We start from the raw sequence: 22,215 nt of genomic DNA, 5'->3' as shown, positions 1-22,215 counted from the left end.
ACGTGCTGTTCAGCACACGGGGTGGGGGTCATCAGTTGAGTGTGTGGAGCTGGGTCGTAGCCTCCTCAACGGCAGAGACTTCTCTTCCCAATAGCAGTGTCCGATGCTCAGTGAATAGTAACTGAATGGAAAAAAAAAAAAGAATAGCTACTGAATGACTGAGTCCATGAGACTTTCCTTGGCTGAATACATTATATGTGAACAGGTCCCAAAACACTCCTTGAGGGACACCTGGGAGGCTCAGTGGTTGTGTCTCTGCCTTTGGCTCAGGGAGTGATCCCAGGGTCCTGGGATCGAGTCCCACATCAGGCTCCTTGCAGGGAGACTGCTTCTCCCTCTGCCTGCGTCTCTGCCTCTCTCTCCGTGTCTCTCATGAATAAATAAATAAAATCTTTTTTAAAAATTAGAAAATAAATATATATTCTGGTGGTGCATCTTGCAGTCCTGCAGATCTGTCTCTTGCTTCAGCAGCACTTGGATGGAACAGACCCAGGGATGCTCCTTCTACCAGCCTCCAACCACCCTCCAAACCTTTTTCTAGTTGCAACTTTTGGAGCCATCTTCTCAGCCACCCTCTGCCTTTGGGTCCAGCCAATACCCTATTTTGAGCTTAGCTCCTTATTACAGATCCAACATGAGCTCCCAGACTTGTCAGAATTATTCCACTGAGGTGGAGGCTGCCGTCAGCCACCTGGTCAACATGCATCTGCGGGCCTCTTCTACCTGCCTCTCTCTGGGTTTCTATTTCGACTGCAAAGATGTGGCTTTGGAAGGCATGGGTCCCTTCTTCTACAAGTTGGCTGAGGGGAAGTAAGAGGGTGCTGAGCATCTCTTGAAGATGCAAAACAATCCTGGTGGCAGTGCCCACTTCCAGGATGTGCAGAAGCCTTCCTAAGAGGAGTAGTGTAAAACCCTGGATGTCATGGGAGCTTCCCTGGTTCTGGAGAAGAACCTGAGCCAGGCCCTTTGGGATCTGCCTGCCCTGGGTTCTGCCTACATAGATCCCCATTTCTGTGACCTCCTGGAGAATCACTTCCTGGATGAGGAGGTGAAACTCATTAAGAAGATGGACAACCACCTGTCTAACCTCCACAGGGTAGCTGGTCCCCAGGCTGGGCTGAGTGAGTATCTCTTTGAAAGACTCACCCTCAAGCATGACTAGGAGCCTACGGAACCCAGCAGCCTTTGAGGGGCCCTTCTGGCATCCCCCTGGTGCCAGGACTTGTGCCTGAGCCTCTCCTTGCAGCCACACTGGAGCCCTCTCCCAAGCCATGGACCAAATGGAAACAACAAAGCCCTTTGTAGCAGCTGGTGAAAAAAAACTCAAAAATATCAATAATAAAAATATCTTCTATGTCTCTACTTTTTTGAACATATGGAGAATACTATTTTAGTGTTGTCTGCTAATTCCAAATCTATACCGGGTCTGAATTGGCTTCAATTAATTGTTGTCTCTGCACAATGGTGCATATTTTCTTGCTTCTTTCGTATAGTTGGTAATGTGTGATTGGCTCGCAGACATTGTGAACTTTAACTTGTTGGGTGATGGGTATTTTTGAAGTTTTATTAATATTTTCAACATTGTTCTGAAATGTGTTTTAAGTTACTTGGGTATCATTTGACCCTTTTGGCCTCACATTTAAGAGGTTATAGAATAAACTAGAATAGAGTTTAGTCCAGGGATAATAATCATTCTCCATTGTTGAAAGCTTAACTGACTGAGCCACACAGGTGCCCCCCATCCAATAAGTTCTGCATCCTAAATATTTACCTGTCTCCAGCACTACTTCCTAATCATCTCTCCCTATGACTATGGCAAGCCTCTCATCCTAACAACCACCACACCCAATCCTTTTTTTCCCCACAACATGGCCAGAGAGATTTTTTTCTAAAATGAAAAACAAACCATTACCCTCAGGATAAAGTTCACAATCCATATTGGAGACTCAAGGCCCTTCCTGGTCTAGTTCCACCCTGCTTGCTCTCTTGAGCCTTTTGGGAAACCATTCTTGCCTTTCCCTCCTGGCTCCACTCCTACTCTTTCATCCTGTGGCTTCCTGCCTGCAGTACTTCTCCCAGTGATTTTTCACTCAGTTAATGCCTGATTATCATTAAGTTCCCAGCTTAAATACCACTTCCTCAGAGAAGGCTTTCCTGACCACCTATGTGGTCAACTCAGGTGCTGGTCCTGCTACGCACTCTCATATTTCTTTGCTTGTGTGATCCTAGCACTGACCTCACCATCTTATTAATTGTCTCCCCCCAGCCCAACTGCGGTGCCTCTTCCCTATGGCATCCCAGCACCTAACCCAGTGTTTGGTTCTAAAAAGAACAAATATTTACCCTTTATAACATATTGCAGTTCTGCTCCTTCCATCCCATTCCCAGAGCCCTGTTCTAGGCCATGCCCTTGTAACCCTGGATTCCTGAAAAAGCGTCAGATCAGCCTCCCTGGCTGAGGGTCTCCTTCATCTAATCCACCCTGCTCACAGCAGCAAGAACCATTGTCTTCAAGCATCATTTTGATCATATCGCTCCCCTTCTTAGAAGCCTACAATAGCTCCAATTGCCTCTTGAATTAAATTAAAACTCCTAATCATGGGTCTCAAGGGTCTCTACCAATTAGCTGCTTCCCTTCCCCCACACCTAGCTGCTGTCATTTTCCACAGGCCCTCCAGCATGGCTTCCCCGGCTGCCCTGCAAATCTGCGCCATGCCCACCTCCCCCCTAAGCTTCCCTTTGACACTCTCACCTCCTTCCTTAGCTTTCTCCCTTTTGCTCCGCCACATCATATCCCTTCCTGCGCCGAAAAATTATGGCTCAGTAGTCATTTTCTCCATAGCTGTTTCCTAAATCAACTCCATGTGGTTTTTCCTTTCTATGGCACAATCTGTTTTCAGGTGTGTAGGATATTTGTGCTTGTGTGTATGTTGCTGGTGTCCAGGCCCTATGGCTTCTGCTAATTTATTATTGGCAATGTCTTCCCTATTAGGGTCCAGGAATGATGTCTTTTCATCCCTTGTAACTCCCTGTGATCCTCAGGCATGTTCTGTGCCTAAGGTCCTTGCTTACCTTTGCAGCAGAGATGGAGAGGAGACTGGTTTTCCTTCAGGTTTGCCAGACCGGACTCCAATCAGTCTGATTAGGTGTAGCCCCAGCTACGCAGCAGAGTTTGTGCTCGTGTGTCATGGGGGTGGGGGTGGGATCTCAGTGTGGAGTGAGAAACAGGGACAGAGACAAACCTTTCTGAGTGTCTGCCCTGTGCCTAAGTCTATGCTGGGAGCTTTACGTATATTATTTCATGCCTGCCCGCCGATAACATGACAAATTACAAATGATTATCCCTGACTTACAGATACATTAGGACTCAGAGAGGGGAGTATAACCTGCCTGGTCACTGATTCAGGTCTTTCTGATCCAAAACACGTGCTCCTGTTTTCATACCAAGAAAGACCTGTTTCTGGATGAGTGCCCCAAATCTAAACCACAATCAGAACACGCACCCTGACGCTGTCATATCCACACAACGTGTATACAACACATACAATGTTGTCTAGCACTGTCTGAAGAAGATGCTCACCAAGCCTGAACCACATGGCTCTGCTCACCCTGCTTACTTGTCTAGCCCTTGTGAAATAAGATTCACCCCATAAATGATCATTTTTAAAATTTTTGTCAAAGATTCCTTTAAGAATTTGATGAGAGACGTGTACTCTCTCCCCAGAAAAAAATATATACACATATAACTTAATGTACAATATCAGAGTGTTCACAGACACACCTTACTTCCAGCCATAGGGTTCCAGAGACCTCAGGCCTACAGAGAGAACTACATGTTCTCCTTATGCTCTTCCTATTTTACAGACCCGACCTATTAAAGGTAAATGTGTGAAGACTCTGTGTTAATATTATTTATGTACATGTTCCAAGGATTGCTCCAGAAGGTTTGACTTATTTAAAGATGCAAAGGTTAGCTTCAACATGGAGACCTATGAGAAAACCTTGGGATTGAAAAGAAGTCAGAGAAGGGGCTTTTGGGAAAATAAATTTCATGACCCTTCACAAGACAGGTTGTGCCTGTTTTAATCTGTGATCCCTACTGGTAGGTTTTAATCACATCTTTATTTCCAGATCTGTTTTCATTGTGATTATAGACAACACTATCCTTCCATCTCAGCTTAATTTTTTTGAAGCTTGAGCCAGAGTTTGCTCTATTAACAAGGGGAAGCTCCTTCCCAAACAGTAAACTCATTTTCCTGGGAAATTTTTCCCTTTGTAGTTGAGGAGGAAGGAAAAAGAAAAAACAACAACAACAACAACAACTAGAGGTTTTGGGGCAGCTGTTTGAGGCTGAAGAGTGACATCTCTTGGTGGAGAGATGGAAGAGACTTTTAATTAGGCCACTTTTCACTGGACCGTGTAGGAAATTGAGTGTTCATGGCTTCAGAGTGTCCAAGAACCCCTTAAAGTCAAATGCCAAATTTGGGGTGTAAAATGTGTATTTTTCTGAAGAAAAAAAAGAAGGTCCAGAGCTTTCATCAGCTCCTGGGCTTTCATCTGAAAAAAAAAAAAAGAGGCCCAGGACTTTCATCAGGGTTCTTTGCTCAGGAAAGTTAAAGTACACTAGGTTGGGCCTGTATTTCCTGTGTTTAAGGTCAGAAGACTACGCACAGCAGAACCACTGTGGGGTGCTCATTAAAAAGCCAGATTCCAGGGTCCCCATTCCCAATCGTCTGAATTAGAATCTCGAGGGGTATGACCTGGACTCTGAATCTTTAACAACTTCCCCAGGTGATTTGGTTAAATTTCTGAATATGTTAGGAGGTTTCAAATGTTTAATATCACCTTTTAGAATAAGGCCAACCATTGCCGTGTAGGGAAGTGCGTACATTTCCCCAAATAGGCCTACATTCTAATCCCAGCTCAGTTACTTCCTAGATGTATAAGCTTGGCAAATGATGAACGTCTCTGAACCTTAGTTCCCCCACCTATAAATATGAAGCTAATTTTTCTGTCTTGAGATAATATCGCTTAATACATAATAAGAGTCCAAAAAATATTATTGACTGCTCATAGCTTCTTAAACATTGATTATTCCCCCAAACTCTCTAGGTGTAATGTTTATTTTTTTACATGCTCTATGGGGCTTTTTTCATAAAGGTGTTGTAAATAAAAAAAACAAAACAGGTTAATCATTGTCTACAATTTATAGCCACATATAAAGGGGTTCTGTTATGCCATCAAAAATGCCTGACTTGTAAACTACAAGCTGAAATTTTCTTTGCCTCAACTTAACAAATTAGCAATATTCATATTTTGCAGGCTCTACCACACTGCAACTCTCTCTTTGGACTCATAGTGATTTTAGAAAATGGGCAGCAAAAATGCCAGAGTTTACCAACAAGCACAAAGCCTTCCATGCTTAATGGTTACATTATTGAGAATGTTTGGTTTAATTGAGAATCCACTCTGAGTACGGCTCCAGAAGCCAACAGCAAAAAGGAGGAAAGAAAGTCCTGTTGTTGTACAAGCAGTTCTAAAATCCCTGGGTTTGGTAAAAAACGCCTCCTGCCCCCAGGCCCACTCCACCTCCTTCCACCATTGCCCTCCTCCACCCTCCTCCACGTGCCCCTCCCCCCACCCCCAGGAGCATTGGATGATTTCAGGCAAATTCCTTCTGATTTTGTAGCTCTTTTCTACTACAGCTGTATATCTTTTATCATTGGAAAATAATTTACACAAATAGCCATTTTTCCGCACCAGTGAACATTCATCCCCACTAACAATGTAAGCAAAAGATATAAAGGAAATATAATGCCTAAATAAAAACAACAAGCTCTTCTAATTCATTTTCACAAAGAGCAACCAAAAGTAAAGTTCTCATTTGATCAACTAAAGAATCTCAGAATTGGTCCCTGGCCTGGTGCCTTTTTTTTTTTTTTTTTTTTTTTTGAGGCTAGATATTTATTTCAGTTGCTGGTGGAAGAAGACTTGTTTGGAACATAAGAAATTGTGATTCTCTCAAGAATTGGTACCAAGAGTTCTGCTTATCTTAAATTTCCCATTTTATCAGTCTTAAATCTATCAAACTCTTCTTGAAGGACAAGCTTAGATTTTGTGTTCTTTGATTGCCATCTGCTGGTGGTCCTTTATAACAGAAAAAAATTCTCCGGAAGGTTGCAACAATCTGGTTGTTGCTTGATTTTGGCAGAGAGAATGACACGTCAGAGAGAACATTCTTAATGTCCCATGAAGACCATGATGACACCAGAGAGTCATACCAAAGTTCCAGAAAACATGTCTCTCAGAAAGATTCCTTGTAAAAAAGAAAAGAAAAGAAAAGAAAAGAAAAGAAAAGAAAAGAAAAGAAAGAAAAGAAAAGAAAGAAAAGAAAAGAAAGAAGAAAGAAAAGAAAAGAAACGAAAAGAAAGAAAAGAAAAAAGAAAAGAAAAGAAGAAAGAAAAGAAAAGAAAAGAAAAAAAGAAAACATTCTTTGCATAGTTGTTTCCTGGAAGATGGCACAGCTACTAGGCATCACTCTGCAGGGCCAGTTGCTCATTCTTTTTAAAAAAATACACTTTGTTTTTTAGAGCAGTTTTAGGTTTACAGCAAATTGAATAGAGAGTATGGAGATTTGCTATATATCACCTGCACTCACACAGGCACAGTTCCCACTAGAAACATTTGGCACCGGGGTGGAATATTTGTTAGAATTGATGAACCTGTACTGACACCTCATTATCACCCAAAGTCCATACATTGGGATTCACCCTTAGTGTTATACATCCCACAGATTTTGACAAATGTATAATGACACATATCCACTGTTACAGTATCATGAGGAATCGTTTCACTGTCCTAAAATTCCTTTGTGTTTTGTCTATCCATATGTCCCTAACCCCTGGCAACCACAGATCTCTTTATGGTCTCCATAGTTTTGCCTTTTCCAGAATGTCATATACTTGGAATAATATGGTACATAGGCTTTTCAGATTGACTTCTTGAACTTTGTAATATGTATCTAGATTTCTTCTTTGTCTTTTCATGGCTTGATAGCTCATTTCCTTTCAGCACTAAATAATACTCTATTGTTCATCTGTCCATCCACCGAAAGACATCTTGGTTGCTTTCAAGTTTTGACACTTTATGAATAAAGCTGCTTTAGGAATTTGTGTACAGATTTTTGTGTGGACATAAGTTTTCAACTTACTTGGGTGAATACCAAGAAGTGCAATTGCTGGATAGTATGGTAAGAGTTGCTCATTTTTAAAAGGACTTAAGTGGGCAGAATTGGCCATGAACATCGATAACAAGAAAGATTTTTAACCTTTAGTCCCTGGGCCCATGGTGGGCTTCAAGTGTTCAGGAGTCCTGCCGAAATCATACACAGGCTGTTAGGTAATGTGCATTTTCTGGGGAGATGTTTCACTATTTTTATCAGACGCTCAGAGATTGCTATGGCTAAGTGTTTCTTCAGCTCCTTGGAAACTCTGAAAGGAATATAGTTGAGATATAAATAGAAAATAAGAAAGCTAACATTCCTTGAGAACTTAACATGTGCCTGATACTCTTAGCTTCCACGTTAAAAAAAAAAAAAGCATAATACTAAAAACAATACCTGGAATTTATTGAGAGTCCACCAAGTTAAATAGTTTATCTTTGTTACTGTATCTCTAAACTTACAACAACTCCACACTTACAAATTATTTTGTTTTATAAAAATGACCAGGAATCAGAAATATTGCATTACTCATGTTTGCACAGCTAAACATGAGGCTAAAACTCAAATGTAGACCAGTTTAGACTCCATTCTCCAATAACAAAAACAATAAAACAAAACTTCTACCTCCAGTGGCTTCCATCAGAGAATACAGAGCTTGATACCATCTGTGTTGAAGAATGGAGGACCCCCCCCAAAAAAAAAGAGGAAGAGAAAATATCTGAGCTAAGTGTTGATGGGCAATAAAGACCTCATTAGGGAGAGAAGATGGGGACAGAGATGGAATTCCAAGAAGGAAACAGCACATTCTATGACACAGAACATGAGAAAGAGGCTGATTGAAAGTTCCAGAGCTGGTGGTATGACGCTCAGAAAAAAATGAGTCCTTGCCACTCTTGGAGCAATAGGACAAAGACTAATCATCTCTGGTCTTAAAAAGAAGCAATTCCAAAAGTGAATTTAAAATAGATAAATTGAACTTCATCAGAGTTATAAGCATTTGTGCTTCAAAGGACACTATCAAAAAAATGAAAAGACAACCCACAAAATGGGAGAAAATAATTTTTACTTTAATACGGGACTTTCATCATAGTATATCAAGAACTTCTACAACCCAACAATAAAAGAACCAAATAACCCAATTCTTTAAAAGGGCAAAGGTTTTGGAGACACATTTCTAAAGAGGACATACAAATGGCCAATAAGCTATGACAAGATGATCAACATCATTAGTCATTAGGAACCTGCAAGTCAAAACTACAGTTAGATACCACTTCAAGCTCACTGGAAATGGCTAAAATAAAAAAGATAGACAATAACAAATGTTGATGAGGATGCGAAGAAATTGTGACCCTCATACTGGCTCACCGCCATCCAATGCTGGTGGCAGTGTAAATGGTGCAGCCACTTTGGAAAACAGTTTGGCAGTTCCTCAAAACGTTAAACATAGTTAATAAGATGACCTAACAGTTCAGCTCGTAGGTACATGCCCAAGAGAACGGGAGGCATACCTCCACACCATGAGTGCTCATAACAGCATGACTCAGCTAAACAGTAGAAAGAACCCAAATGTCTGTCAACCAATGATTGGATAAACAAAACGTGGAATGGCCATGTTCTGGAATATTATTCAGCCACAAAAAAGCATGAAGAGTACTATTTCAGGCTACATGGTGGATGAACCTTGAAAACACTGTACAAATTGAAAGAAGCCTGTCATGAAAGACCATGTCATGTAATTGTGTTTATATGAAATATCAGGAGAGGTAAATTCATAGAGATAGAAGAGAGGTTATAGGGGTTGCCGCAGGCTGGGGGGAGATGAGGGATAATACCAGTGGCTGCTACTGGATATAGGATTTCTTTTTGGGATGATGACGTGTTCTGAAATTAGGTAGTCATGATGGTTGCACAACTCTGAGACTTATATGAAAACCATTGAATTGTACACTTTAATAGGATGAATTTTATGGCATATGAATTATATCTCAGGAAAGCTGTTGTTCCAAAAGGGAGTGGGCGGGGGGTAGGGTGGGATCATTCCTGAAGCAGAGTGGTCCTATGCCCGGAGCTGTATGGGAAAGGGCAAAGTGAGAGGGGTCCTAGGGAAAGACAAGGATAACAATTATAAGCCCTCGCTTCATTCACCTCACAAGTAGTTGTTGAGCACCTACTGCAGTCTAGATGCTCGGGATACAGAGAAACACAAAATCTGTCTTCATGGAGATTCTATTCTAATGGGGAGGCAGGCAGTAAGCAAATAAGTCAATATGATTTCAGATAGTGCTAAGTGTTACTCAGAGAAAGAAAGAAGGGCAAGGGCTAGAAAGAGATAGAAGATGGAGGGACTGTTTTAAATGAGAGGCCTGGGAAGGCCTTTAGGGGGTGACATATGCACAGAGACCCAAACACAATGAATTTTTGTCAGTATTTGTCCTGTATGGCACTGAGCTTCGATGTGCATGTTATTTGACCCTCTTAACCACCTTTGGGGTAGATACTACTATTATCCTCATTTTACTGATGAGAAAATTTAAGTGGAGGGAGATGGAGCTGGTGTTCAAACCCAAGTTTGTCCTTTTACAGCACTTTATAACTTTCCAAAGCTCTTTCATGCAAATGGAATAATATATGCAGAAGTGCTTTGTGGATGATAAAGTACTATGCAAATGTAAGTAATTATAACTATTTTAATGTAATCTAGTTCGACCTCCATGGCATCCCCGTGAGGGACATAAGGTGTGTAATATAATATCACTCTTAGACGAAAACAAAGACACACAGCTGTGAAGTGCAAAGTAAAGTGGCTTGCCCAAGGTCACAAGGTTAGTTAATGGTATATTCAGAACTAGTACCTGTTTTTAAAGTTTTGTATTTTCATCTCTTGGGATAATAAATTCTATGTATTTTTCTTGCCAAGCATATTTATAAAACTATATTAATTATTAGAGTTAAAAACCAGTTTAGCATTCCTAAATAAATGTTCAGATGATCCTTTCTTCTGTATCTTTGATTCCACTTACTCTATGGGTTCCTTCCTTCTCCACATCTTTTCCCATTCCCTAACTTTTCCAGGCACTGACACCCTCACATACAGACTCCAGGAATTAGGGAGAAACCACCTCTTAATTAGCATAGGGAAGAGGCACTTACCTTCTTAACTGAATGAGACCAAGTCATTAGCTCTCAAGATAGAGAATCAGAGTGTAGTTACTAAGAGAAATCTGGATTTCTTAGGGTGACTACCCAGGGTTTGAACATCACTCTTCAAAGTGATGAGATGTGCTTGATTTTAGATGCTTGAGGTCAGAGGGCATTGGCAACAATCCTTGAATGTAAGATCTATTAAGAACGGATATTATTCTTCACTTCATCCACGGGACCAGAGATCGGCCCTTCCCTGGCCATTAAAGGCCAAAGCCAGCAGCTTTGAGACTGTAGGATTTCAGAAACCTCACACTGGGGATTTGGTTTGTGAATGGTGCCTTGGAGCAAAGTGTCTGGTTAGGGGCCTGAGGACCTTAACCAACCTCCTCCTTATCTCCCATCTACCGTAAAGCTTGGCTCTGGACCTTTCCTAAGGTTGGCTCTTTATTCAACCTTTGAATAAACTATTGTTTAAACTTCTGTAGGGATTGAAGGCAAGTCTGTATCTGGAACAGAGGACTCAGGCCCCTTCACGGCCGGCATAGGAACCTCACAACTGACCAGGGAGCCTCGCCCCAGAGGAGGGCAGCAGGAGTGATTTCTCTTATGTTCCACCTGGAAAAGTAGCTAGATGCATCCTATGAGGGAAAGAAAACAGAGAGGCTGAGAGCATATTAGATGAACATGGCCAAGTCGTCTATATTTAAAAAGAAAAAAAAATGCAACCATCGATTCTCCCTTGATATTGTGCACACCTCCATCCTGTGCCCCTTCCTGCAGCTCTCAATCCTGCTCCTTCTCTTCCTCACAGGGTAGTCCAGAGGCGGAGCACCTTCACTTGTCCCTGTCTCTCCTTTACCTTCTAATCCCTACACTTCCCTACCCCAACTATTCCACTGAAAGTGCTTTTCTTAAAGCCATCCATCGGTGGCAGCCACCATGCTGTACCTACAAGACCAGGATTTCCCAAAATGTGTTTCTGCAGACCCTTGTGATGCCTGGTTTTTCTTTTTTAAGGGGGAAATCACCAAATACTTTGGGAAGCCTCACATCTTATAACTTCATCTTAGAGATGTACATTCCTGTTAACATAGCAAGGGTTCGGGGGTGTGTTTCAATCCCCTCTCCTCTCCTTGTTTTCTCTTCCTGCCTGGTTCCAGTTTGGGACACCTTCATCTGATACCTGCAGGTCAGGGGTGGGTCACAGCAGTTGTAACCCTGTATGTATTACAGTTAATAATAGTCTGACAGCTATTCACTTGTTCTTATATTCTTTTATTGTGGAACTTTCTATCTGAAGCACTTGGGCTGCCCTTATCACTAGTTTTGGAACCCAAATCTGAGTCATTGACAGCCTGAACAAATGAAACGGAGATTAAATTTTTTATTCCTTTTGCCCTTTTTAGAAATCCCCTTTACCCCCTGACATTATATTGATAGAGTCTTAGAATTTGACGATAGGTTAAAGTCCAGATTCCTTATTCTGATCTTCAAAGCCCTTTACAAACTGGTTCCATCAATATCATCTTAATCCCATAACTGGGGGACTTTGCTGGAACAGACCTAAGATTCAGATGCTCTAGGAGAGTGGAACCTGATGGCCTTCTTTACTGTGTAGCTATTTCCATTTACTGACATGTATCAGGACTGAGGAGCCCTATGGGTAAAACACTTGAACCCTGTCCACAGTTGGGGTAAAGACATATATAGATAAGTCTGACTGACTGGGCCCCCAGGTGGAAGCTGGGATAACATGTTGGTAAGTAAGGGGAATCTGGTGCAGGGAGCAGGGTAGGGAGCAGATGCAAAGAGGAACGTCCCTGTCCTGGATTCCAACTGCCTGGATTCCAAACTCACTTCCACTGCTTACCCCCTGTGTGTGTCCCTGGGTACATTTCTCCATCCCTCTAAGCCTCCTTTTCCTCATGTTGAAATTGGGTGCCGTTCTAGTAGCTACTTCACAGAGTTGTTTGGGAATGAAATGAACTAATGAATGTAAAGTTCTCAGCAAACATTCCTGTTATCAACAATAAGGCTTTAGCATCAAGGAGTTCATATGAGCAGTTCTGGATAGAGTGGAGATTGACCCTGTGCGCTCTGGGGAGAAAAACGCCTTTTCTCATATATGTATGGAAGGCTCTGTGATTCTTGGGCACTCAAGAATCCTTTCTGTGGACTTCTCCATTGGCTCTTCTATCCCCCACCCCCAACTTCAGAGAACACTCTACAGCCATCACCAACAACATAGTAATACTGGGGTATATTCTTCTTGCAAGAGCAATGACATCATGGACTTCAACAATCAGTTGCAAAGGCTCTAGCATTTAAGCAGTGGCAACAATGGTGGTGAAGGCTGGACAATGGCCTCTCTGGATTCCATTGTAGTCTGTGCCTGCAGGGTTGTAACCTAATTAGCCATGGAGGAGAGCAATTTGCAAATCCAAAACGGGCACACAGGAGAGCTCCCCTGGTCACTTGTGCAACGTCCACATGAAGCTGGATTCCTGCAGCCTGCCAAGAGGGGATGGAGAGCCATCAAAATTGGATGAATGAACCTAAATCTGGGGAAGTAGACACTGAGGCTACATTTATACACTGATGGCAATCATTTATTGACGACCTGTTGTTGTCAGGCCCTAGGTTGGGCACCTTTCATTGACTAAGCATACATGAGAAAAAGTTATTCCCATTTTACAGATGAAGTTAAGCCATTTACCTAAGATCACATAGGTAGTGAATAGGAAGCCAGGTTTTGAATTGTAAGCTGATTGGAAGCCCAAACTCTTCCCTTCTACACTAGTCTGCTTTTCTCTATCTACACTTCCTGCCATATCTTCCAGTATTGCACACATTCTGTAACTTTGTGTCAAATCTATCTCATCAGTTTGGTCTACAGTTCTTCTTCCGTTTGTTTCCTAAAGCACTCCTTTTATGATGTTCAGTAGGCATATGGTGTCTTGCCTACATGGCCGGTCTCTTCGATTTTAGCCATCACTATATACTTTTGCAGTTTTTATCCACTGACAGTAAATTTGGGTGGGTGGGGGGAGTTCTACAACTTTGCTACTCAAAGTGTAGTTCATGGTCCAACCACATAAGTTATCACCTGGAGTTTGTTAGAAATGAGGAATCACAGGGACCCCTGGGTGGCTCAGTCTGACTTTGGCTCAGATCATGATCTCAGGGTCCTGGGAGCCCCACTGGGTTCCCCACTCAGTGAGAAGTCTACTTCTCCCTTTCCCTCTGCCCTTCCCCCCACCTTGTACTCTCTGTTTCTCTCTCTCAAATAAATAAATAAAATCTTAAAAAAAAAAAAAAAGAAATGAGGAATCACAGATCCCACCTCAGACTTACTGAATTAGAACCTTCATTTTAATAAGGTCCCCAGGGATCCATATGCACACTAGATTTTGAGAGGCACTAGTCTACAGCTTTGAGCAGAATCTCTGAAGCCATCAAACTTTTTGAGGTTGTTCCTGATTCAGTACAGAGCTTTCTAAAGCTAATACACTGCTGCTCAGCAGTTCAAGAGCCCTCAAATTACTTGATAGGGTATCACCTACCCCAACATTTAAGCCTCTAACACTTAAGCACGCTGCAGGTTTTCATGGTGATTGGAGGCAACTAGGTGCTTCAATATGAAGAGGAGCTTAACTTTTATAAATGATAGTAGTCATTCTAAAATATAGCTGCCGATTGGAATCACAGTGGGAGGTGGGAAGAAATATTCTGATATAACTGGTATAGAGAATGGCTTACACATCGGAAATTTCTTAAGTTCCCCAAGTGGCTCTTATATGCACCAAAGTTTGAGGACCGCTGAACTACTGTAAATATGTTCTTTTTTCAGTTAATATAATTCTAAAATCTGTATTGAATTCTAAGGTAGCTTAACACAGGGTTTCCCATGCTTGATTTAAAGACTTACCTGGAGTAACTGCTAAAAATACAGTAATCAGGCCTCATTCCAACTCGCTGAGTCAGAATCAGCAAGGGCCCAGGATCTACAATTTTAACCAGCACCTATGTGCTGTGCAACTCCTCATAGAGGAGATTTGGAAGATACTGCTTCCAAAGACCAGTGGATTAGAAACTCTAAAATCTGTAGCAGTTGCCTGCTTTTCTCATCTTCTCATTTCTGGAAGGGTAACTGACCTTCACCTGTCAGGAACTAATTGGGCTTAAAAGCATAGAAAAATGGTCTTGGCATCGTTCTACAGCTTTCTAAAGGAAAATGTTTTCTTATAAAATTCTCAGGCTGACTGTAATCTAGAGTCTAGCACAGCTCTTGGCACAGAGTCTCAAATATTTGTTAAATAAATTATTGAGTGGTAAAATGGCTCTGAAAAGGAGCACCAGAGTGGCTGGAAGAAGGAATCAGCAAGCAGACTATCTTCCTTAATTCCTGACTTTTGACCTGCTCATACCCGAATGATACTCACACACATCCAACCACTACACCATACTTTGTATACTTTGCTTCAGTAGACTCGACATTTAACAAATAGGTAAATTAGGAAGTGGTTATTCATTGCACAAAAGGGTGATTTGATTTACAGATATGATTCACTAGAGCAGTGTGGTTCCCAGACTAGCAGAATTAGCATCACCTGGGAACTCATGAGAAATGCAAATTTTTAGGTCACCCTGTATAGCCCGAATCAGAAACTCTGGGTATGGGGCCTACCAATCTGTGTTTTGATAAGCCTTCCAGGTGATTCTTTTGCAACTAAAGTTTGAGAACTGCCCCAGAGGAGTACTTTAAATGACACATTCCCCAGCACAAACGAGACAAAATATTTTCAAGAATACACTTATTGTCAAAGGAGGCCTTATCTGTATTCTGTGGCCAAGTATCCCTATCCATCTTCAGAAAGCTTCCAGACTGCAGTTGGGTATTTCTTTAAGAAAGCATTTTATATAAAAATAAGTACAATTTGCTTATATTTAATATGAACAACTTTATAGGGTAATATAGAAAAATAACACAGCACATTGCACAGGGTGAGAGTCAAGTTCTCTTTTCTGACTTTTTCCCCCCAGTAATAAGATGAGCTGTAATGTAAAATATATTTTTTGCTATGAAGAATGGTCAAAGATAGCTTGAAAAGCACAGCTATATATATTGTACAAGGTTTGGTAGCTCTCATGCATGTGAACAGAGAATGTCATGGAAATAGGTATGCAGAAGGGCTCATTATAAGGATCAAATCAGTAATCCCTGCTAAGGAAGAACATTCTTTCCGTTATAACAAGGCTTTTTATTTCTGTGGTCCTAGCTCAGATTTCAAACAACGAGCTGCCTTCTCAGGTTGTTTGGTTGGTTTCCCCAGAGTTTTGGTGAGAGGAGATGCAGGCACTTGGCAGATAATTAAGACATGTATGCTAGGCTACTAGTGGGTAATACTATACCTAACAACTGTTCAAAGTAATTCGTGTAGCATTTACCTAGTGTGGAAACAAATGAAGATGATCCAAATGAGGACAAGCAGAGGCTATTTATTCAGAGCTTGCTACAGCAAGGGAATCTGCCACCATCACTTGCATCTGGCAGAGACTTAAAGCCAGGCAGGGGAATGGGGAAGCTTTGCAGTGCAAAGAAGGGAAAGCTTCACGTGTGCTCTGACCATAGGTTGTTGGCATGGAAATGGAGGAGACAGGCTAACTTGGAGCGGGTCATCCTGCGTGATGGGCTTAGGCCTGGTATTTGGCTGGTTGATCCCAATTTGAACATGAGGGCAAAAAACTGGAAAGCTGGCAGTTGACCTAGACCTGATGTTCTGAGCTGATGGCTGAAGAAGTCGTGTTTTGAATTCCTGGATTGGTTGCTGGCAAGGTTATGTGTTACAGCTCTATTGTCATAGAGGTCTAGTCTATCTCATCACCTATCAAAGCAGGGTAACGAGTTAACCTGTAGGGCAAGTTTATTCCTTTAATACTTACGGTCTCTTGCCAACTTGTCCCATGAATCAGAAGCTAAAATGAGGGCTGAATCTAAGCGGCCTACAAGTCAAAGTTTCCCTTCCTCTGAGTAGTTAGTGTTGGCGCGGATAACCTATAGAAATGTGCTTTTGGTGGACTGGAAATGTTCACTGATGCTGAAATATCTTCAGCTCAAGGGTGGCTACCCTGAGTCTGTGCTAATCTAAGTGGGCCATGAGAGCCGGGGACCCCATAGTGACCATAACTGCTCACCCCTAGGTAGCCCAGGAACAAAGCAAGCTCCCATCCAGCTGCTTGTGTTGGTCTTAGGCTGCCATGCAAAGGTTGCCAACCTTAGCAACTGAGTGAGGTCAAACTTCTAATATCTTCTTCTTTCAATTAAGGGTTTCAGACAGATGCTAACTGCAGCCCAGGAAGTAATGTCTAGAGGATCTCACCATTTAACTGCCCAGTTTCCACGGACCACTGACATTCTTAGTGGCATCTGTGCCCCTTCCAAAGTTTGGGAATCTCTCACCACATGAGGCAGAACATTTAACTCACCATAGAAGATACTCATTTTCTCATCTCACCAAATTCACTTTCCCAGTCTCCTCTGCAACTGTGGCATGGCTGTGACCCAGACCCACCAATTGACCACAACTGTATGACTTAAGCCCCCTCCCTATACAAATGCAAAAATCCCACAACATACACTACTTCCCATTATCTACGTGATCTGCTATTCCATAGTGTGAACCAGATAAGGTGGGGGAGAAACCGGAAAAGAAGGAAAGGGAAAAAAGAGTCAGGGAAACTTGTTTTAAATGGAAGGTTTTGACCAGGCTTTTGCTCAAATTTAAGCAGAAAATACAGTTTCGGAGACTGTAACAATTAACATGAATTTACATAGCATGTAAAAGGATAGACTATAACAAAAACAATTATAGGGGCATCTGGCTGGCTCAGCCAGTAGAGCATGTGACTTTTGATCTTGGGGTTGTGGGTTTGCACCCCACACTGGGTGTCGAGATTACTTAAAAATAAAATTTAAGAGAAAAATAAAAATAAAAACAATTTTGTGGAGGAGTGGGAGAAGAAATTCAATAAAGAAAAACAAATCAGTATAGAATATGTCACTTGGTGAGAAATGTCCTGAAGAAAAATAAAAACAGGGATCCCTGGGTGGCGCAGCGGTTTAGCACCTGCCTTTGGCCCAGGGTGCGATCCTGGAGACCCGGGATTGAATCCCATGTCGGGCTCCCAGTGCATGGAGCCTGCTTCTCCCTCTGCCTGTGTCTCTGCCTCTCTCTCTCTCACTGTGTGCCTATCATAAATAAAAAAATTAAAAAAAAACAAACAAACAAACAAGGAGATAGAAAATGAAGGAGGAGGCTACTTTTTTTTTTTTTTTTTAATTAAGTAAGCTCCATACCCAGCGTGGAGGCCAACGTGGGGGCTCAACGACGGGCTCAGTCTCACAACCCTGAGATCAAGACCTGAGCTGAAATCAAGAGTCAGTTGCCCAAACAACTGAGCTACCCAGGCGCCCCAGATGCTACTTTATAAGGAGATCAGGTAAGGCGTCTACTGAAGAAGTAATATTTGAGCAGAGACCTGAATGATGAGGGCTTTGAAGGGGACCATTGGGATAGCTGGGGGGAAAGAATATTCCAGGCAGAAAAACACTATGTGCAAAGGCCCTGAGGACAGAAAGGAAGCCAAGTGTGACTGGAATAAGTTAATGAGGGGGCAGTGGGAGCAATGAACCCCAGAGAGGTGGAGTGGGGGGGCAGTTGACTTAGGACCTTGCAGACCCAAACCCTTGGCTTCCTTTCTAGTAAATTACGAAGACTGTGGAGGATTTTGAGGAAAGGAGGCTTTTAAATGATCTCATAGGTTTTTGAAAGATCTTACACACATACACACCCAGGTGTATATGTAAACCTGGTGAAATCTGAATAAGATCTGTAGGTGGTACCAGTGACAATTTTCTGATTTTGATACTGTACTTTAGTTATATAAGATGTTACCACTGGAGGAGGCTGAGTGAAGGGAACATGGCCTCTCTCTACTATTTTTGCAACTTCTTGTGAATCTATAATTATTTCAAAATCAAAAGTTAAAAGAAGGGGGAAAAAAGGATTACTGGCTCTTGTGTAGAGAACAGATGTGAGGAATGACAGAGTGGGCAGCAAGATTGGAAGTAGAGGGGGGAACAGGATGTGAAATTGAAGAGCCAGCCAAGTGAGGTAAGGCATGTCAAAGAAGTCTTTTTGGGGACACAACTTTTGTATTAGATCTTAAGAAGATTTGATTGATATCAAAGAGTGGAAACTATATCCTGGGTAAAGAAGAAAGAAGAAAATAATAGAAATGGTGGCCTAGTTCGCCCTCTTGTTTCCTGCAGGACTGTCCTTAAACCATGTTAGTTCAAACCATTCCTTTTTTCTCTTTCTTTAAGGCATCCCAAGGGGATTGCAATGTCTCCCACTCATGCACTCCTTCAACAAAGTTCATTTTAAAAGCAATATTGCTAGTATGTAGCTTGGAAACTGGAAGCCTGACTTAAAAGTATTTTTTTCAACTCTGTTAGTCCCATTCACAGACTGGACTTTATGGTATTCTCCAAATGTTCTTTGAGCTGACTCCATCTGGATTTTTAAAATTCAATTTCTATTTAAGTTTCGAGGCCTACCTCAATTGCCATCTCTTCCTTGAAGATCTCTGATGTTCTCTGACAAACAAATGCCTCTTTCCTATGAGCTTTGTAAATATTTTTATCAGTATACTTCTTATTGCATTTGTCAGTCCCTTCCTTGGGTTTTTACTACTTATTGAGATAGTATGTCCACTTCATTAAAATTGTAGGTGAATTTCTGGAGGTCAGAGACTCTGTCTTAAGCTTCCCACACTTACATTCCCCACACTGGCTAATAGTGTGTGAGCTCTGTGAATGTTAAATGTTGAATGACTGAATTTCTTCTTTTTTTTTTTTAAATTAATTAATTAATTTATTTATGATAGTCATCAGAGAGAGAGAGAGAGAGAGAGAGAGAGAGAGGCAGAGACACAGGCAGAGGGAGAAGCAGGCTCCATGCACCGGGAGCCCGACGTGGGATTCGATCCCGGGTCTCCAGGATCGCGCCCTGGGCCAAAGGCAGGTGCCAAACCGCTGTGCCACCCAGGGATCCCTGAATTTCTTCTTTATAATAATCTGTATATTTGGAGGTTAGGGTATATATTCATTTTGGAGTTAGGGAGGTATTTTTATGTAGTGTAGAGTTCTGTGTATAGTTGTTACCACCTTCAGGAATACTCCTTCTAGGCAGTCATGCCCTATTGTCACATGAAAGAGTGATACATCTTGATTCAAGATATGAATATATCCCAGGAGGCCCAGTACCTGAAGTAAATAGGTAGTAGAGGAGAAACATAGTTTGAAATATACAGAACCAGAAACTATTCTGTGCAAAATTCTTCCACTTAGTACGTGTTAAAATTGTGGGCAGAGGATTTGGTTCTCCTTGAGGCTTATCAAAAAGGAAAATCTCTTAGTAGGAATATATTCAATATGCAATGTGTACATTTATAAATGTACCATAGTTTTTTTAAGTTTTATTTATTTATTCATGAGAAACACAGAAAGAGAGGCAGAGACATAGGCAGAGGGAGAAGCAGGATCCCCATGGGGAGCCTGATGCAGAACTAGACCCCAGGGCCCCAGGATCACAACCTGAGCCAATGAAGGCAGTCACTCAATTGCTGAGCCATCCGGGTTCCCCCAAATGTACCATAGTTTTAAAAAATCCTGATGGAAATCATGAAAATAGAGTTTATCAGAATTCTTTTGTTTATGGTACACAACCCTATAGCAATTATAATTATTATAAATATTAACTATCTTTAGTAGACTTTATTATTAAGAGCAGATTTAGGTTCAAAGAATAATGAAATGGAAGGTACAGAGATTCCTCATGTAATTTCTGCCCCCACTCATGTATGGCCCCTCCCTCATATCTACATCCCTCATAGAGGCAAATCTTTGTTACAACTAATGGACCTATGTTAGTTAACACATCATTATCACCCAAAGTCCAAAGCAAATATTGATTTTTGTGCCTAATTTTATAATCATAATTTTATATTCTTCTTTCTAATTAGGGTCCTCCAATCTTATATGCGGTAGGACCCACAAATATTTGCTTTTCAGAAAGATGATTTATGTTTTTCCTGAAGTCCTGATCTCTATTGAGATTTTTTTTTCTTCCTACTCAAGTATATGCCTTTGATATTTGCCCATAATGAACTCTTCTGTCTACATAGGGCCATTCTTCCAAGAAGAATAAGGTGGGAAATTTCATCCAGAGCTATTTTATGGCTTACTGGGCAATGTCAATCATTATCTTTTTTAATCAAGCAATTGGATATGTTGGTAATTAATTCATAAAGGAATGACTTTGAGGTTTTTTTTTTTTTTTTTTAAGATTTTGTTTATTTATTCATGAGAGTCTCAGAGAGAGAGGCAAAGACATAGGCAGAGGGAGAAGCAGGCGATCATGACCTGAGCCAAAGGCAGATGCTCAACCACCGAGCCACCCAGGTGCCCCTGACCTGAGTTTCTTGATACATCATTGACAACTGGTTTTAGTACAATAAATTCTCAGCTTTGTAATCACAAAAGTAGAGGTAGAGTAAGAATACTGACAAGTCCAACATACTCATGAAAAGAGAGAAGCCAAAAAAGAGACCTACTCCTAACACTTAAAAACCACTGCCCTCAATTTCTCTTTTAAAATTGTTTTCATGGGGTGCCTGGGTGGCTGAGTCAGTTAAGTGTCTGCTCAGGTCAAGGTCCTGGCTTAGTTAAGTGTCTGCTTCCTGGGGAGCAGTGGGGAGTCTGCTTCTCTCTCTGCCTCTCCCCTGGAATCATGCTCTTTCTCACTCTCTCATGGTTTCTCTCTCTCTCTCTCATAAATAAATCTTTAAAAAAAGTAGTTTTCATGGTTTTGGAGTTAAGCATAATCAAGTCCTAATGTCTTTCCACACATCCCTTCGCATTCTCTCCAAGTGTAAGACTGGGGTTTCATTGCATCCTAAGGTTCTTACAGGCGTAGGGAATGAAAGGATTAAAATGGTTTGATACCTTTTATCTAGTCAAATTTCCAATGTGTAGGCCATGATCTGAAATTTTAACTGTAATAATGTGGTGGATGCTTTTTGTAAATTGTAAGTCTGGTACAAATGTTACTTTGTTGATGTTACTATTGCCATTACTAAGGGGGTAACCTCATGTCTATTAAGGACAAATAAGAACAAATTGGTTAATTTGTATTAGAAGAGATACAGCTCTTTAAAAAAAATTATTTATTTATTTTAGTGAGAGAGCACAGGGAGCAGCAGAGGGAAAGAATCTCAAGCTGACTCCTGGCTGAACATGGAGCCCCATGTGGGGCTCAATCACATGACCCTGAGATCATGAGCTGAAATCAAGAGTTGGAGACTTAACCCACTGAGCCACCTAGATGCTTGAATTTAGCTCTTAATGGAAGAACATTCTAACTCTGAAACAAAGTAATAAGGAGTTTAACATTAAAGATGATTTGATAGGCTTTGGCAGTGAAGATTATTACAGGGTAGGGGGAGGGAGAAATGACTAGAAATAATTGCATGTACCTACCTAATAATTTGGGTCTTTCCAGTCTCTTTGAGGCTAATTCCATTAAGTGGAAAATTAAATAATGTTGATTACGGCCACATAAAGGAAAAGTAAGGAAAAAGTAAATTATTAAGAAGAAACTAAAAATAGTCAGGCTTTCTATACTTGAGAGGAATTACCTACCTAGCAGTCGAAATAAAGTTGATTAAAATATTAATTTACAGACACATAGATAATACAAAAATGCCTTTTTAAAACATGCTATTAG

General features: G+C 41.2%; 1 pseudogene; it reads left to right on the top strand.

The window, feature by feature from the left end:
• Positions 1-634: 634 nt before the first annotated feature.
• On the top strand, positions 635-1,162 carry LOC112658268 (ferritin light chain-like; annotated as a pseudogene).
• The last annotated feature ends 21,053 nt before the right edge of the window (positions 1,163-22,215 follow it).

Source organism: Canis lupus, chromosome 12, assembly GCF_003254725.2.
Source record: "Canis lupus dingo isolate Sandy chromosome 12, ASM325472v2, whole genome shotgun sequence".
Lineage (NCBI taxonomy): Eukaryota > Metazoa > Chordata > Mammalia > Carnivora > Canidae > Canis > Canis lupus.
This window is presented reverse-complemented; position numbering and strand designations above follow the sequence as displayed.